Source organism: Chinchilla lanigera, unplaced genomic scaffold (assembly GCF_000276665.1).
Source record: "Chinchilla lanigera isolate Chin_1 unplaced genomic scaffold, ChiLan1.0 scaffold00050, whole genome shotgun sequence".
In the NCBI taxonomy this organism is placed as follows: domain Eukaryota; kingdom Metazoa; phylum Chordata; class Mammalia; order Rodentia; family Chinchillidae; genus Chinchilla; species Chinchilla lanigera.
Genome location: NW_004955451.1, coordinates 14028431 through 14030931, shown reverse-complemented (window position 1 = coordinate 14030931; position 2501 = coordinate 14028431). Strand labels below are relative to the sequence as shown.

At 57.5% G+C, this 2501-nt stretch overlaps 2 non-coding genes across 2 annotated transcripts; both read left to right on the top strand.

Moving 5' to 3' along the window:
* The first annotated feature begins 264 nt into the window (after positions 1-264).
* Trnac-gca lies at positions 265-336 on the top strand. The gene has a single exon. It is a non-coding gene; the product is annotated as a tRNA-Cys (tRNA).
* Positions 337-1026: 690 nt separating this feature from the next.
* On the top strand, positions 1027-1098 carry Trnac-gca. The gene has a single exon. It is a non-coding gene; the product is annotated as a tRNA-Cys (tRNA).
* Positions 1099-2501: the final 1403 nt, after the last annotated feature.

Here is a 2501-nt window from a genome sequence, read left to right as displayed (position 1 = left end):
TTATTTTTGAGACAGAGTCTTGCTATGCAGTTCAGGCTGGCTTTGAAGTCACTTTGTAGCCCAGGCTGGCCTCAAGCTCTTAGGAATCCTCTTGCCTCAGCTTCTTGAGGGCTGGGATTACAGGAGTGCACTGGCTGCATTAGATTATTGGTTTTTTGCATTAAATTATTGTTGACAGATTCTCAGACCAAAACGGCAGGAAGTAAAGTGCCCACGGTGCTGTTACACAGAAAATCCATTCTAGCGAGAAGGCACAAGCACGGAGGGGGTATAGCTCAGTGGTAGAGCATTTGACTGCAGATCAAGAGGTCCCCGGTTCAAATCCGGGTGCCCCCTCTCGGAGTAAGAGCTCCCTTCTTTTTACTTCGTGTTCCAGACCCGGTCTTAGGAGCTACCTTCCAGATCCAGGGGGATCGAGGGCGATGACTCTCGAGGGCCATCACCCCTACTTTTGCTGGCTGCTGAGGTTGGATCCCTGGCCTGTGGGTTCCTCTGCGCATGCGCATGTGAGCGTGCAAAGGAAGTTGTAGCGCGAGCCAGGGCCAGGAGCTCCGGGGGGTCCCGGAGGATACTCGTGATGTACTGCAGGGTGCACAGGGGGCGCTCCTCAGGTCATGGGTCTCTCAGGGTCTCTCTCAAGGAGGGATTGAGTTGCTAAGGGCCGTGCTTGGACTGGAGAAGGAAAGGAAGGCTGGGAGGCGCCACGGAAGGGAGAAAGTTGTGGAGAGGCAGTGGGGGGCTCCGGCGGAGCAGGAGAGGGGACCTCGGCCTGGAGGGACGCTCCGAAAGTGAGCGATCTCGAAAGTCGTCTCTTCCATACTCTCCGATCACAAGTTTTACGCCGTCAGTGGGAGTTATTAGCTCAGAGCTTCAGGAATCGTCACGATTCCAAGCAAATCCCCTATGGTTTCTTTATCTTTTCTATTTCTTGTAAATACAGTGTCTAGATTCACTCTCTTGGGAGCGCTCCACTGCGCCTGCGCGGAAGTAGAAGTAAGAAGTTACGGGCGCACGGTTACCAGCAGAGGGGGTATAGCTCAGTGGTAGAGCATTTGACTGCAGATCAAGAGGTCCCCGGTTCAAATCCGGGTGCCCCCTGGAAAGTATTTTACAAACCGAGACTCTCGCGCCACAGTTTTCTTAAAAGTGAACTTTTTCTTTTTGTTCTTCCACAGTTTGTATGTCGCTTTTTCCTTTCAGGCATTGAAGAGCGGCAAGTTCCAGAACAGGCGGTGCTCCAAATCCGTGACCAGCCACAGCATCGGGTCTGCGTAAAGACGATCCCTGGCCCAGTGAGTTAAGAACTTGCGGTAGAGTCCAGAGATCTGTTTAATAAACGCTCCAGGCGATTTGGGTGCGCGATTTCTATTTAAAAATTCTGTGCGACGCTTGGTTCTGATATCACCAAGCTGTGTTTCCTCCTGAGCCCTCTAGGGGACCTTACGGGTCAGATCGCAGGCATCCAGGCCCGGCCACGGCTGGGGATCCCGGCAGGGGCAGCAAGCGCTTCCCGGGACTGTGTGTCGACTGGGGCAGAACCGGCCGGTGCTCCTGAGCAGGGGACAGCGGCGCGGGCGGCGCAGCCTCGCATGTGGCCACTGGAGGGCGCAGGAGGCCGTAGCGCGACGCGGCAGCCGTGGATTCCGTCGCAGAATCGCTAGCGCTGAGATTTCTATTGGAAATCGAGAAGGAAGAGTTCACCGGCAGGACTTGCCTGTCGCATAGTGGGGAGCCATAATTTAGGGCTGGGGGAGGTTGTCTCTGGGCCCTGTGTACTGAGCAGGGAGGGTTTGGGATTGCGAGGTTAGGGAGCCTTTAGGGTTGGTTTGCTTTTGGTGTTGGTGCTGGGGATTAGACTCAAGGTTTTCGTTCTAAGCTCCATCCCCAGTCCTATTTTTAGTTTTAAATTTTTGATAAATTGGTAAATTACCCAGTCTGGGCTCTAACTTGCGATTCTCCCGCCTCAGCCTCCCAGAGCTCTGAGACTGCAGCCGTGAGCCTCCACGCCCGGGGTGTCTTAGCTCTTTCCTCCTCCCTGAGCGCCTCCAGCCCATCCTGTGCCTCTTGTCCGCACCTGTCCTTCTAGGCCGGGGCTCCTCTCCGTCCCCGCCCTGTCCCTCTCGGTCCCCCAGCTCCTCGCCTTCCCGCGAAGTGGGTCAGAAACGCCTCCGCGTCCTGACCCGATTCCCCGCCGTCTATCTCAGCTCCTGAACGCGGGTATTTTTGTTCTGTCCTGGAAGAAACGAAGACGCTGTGTCCCCAGAGCCCGGGGCGCGTGGCCCAGGCTGGGCCCGGCCCCCGCACGCCGCTCCTCGGGGCTGGGGACGGGCGCGGTGGGGCCACGCGCGGCGTGGAATTGGGGCTGGGCTGGGGCTCTGGGGCGCGTGCACGCGTGCACGTGCAGAATATCAGAAACGCAAGGGCTCCGAGCTCAGGAACTGGCGAAGCTCGGGGCGGGCCGGCGGCCGGAGCCCTGGCCGGGGCAGGGGGCGCTCGGTGGG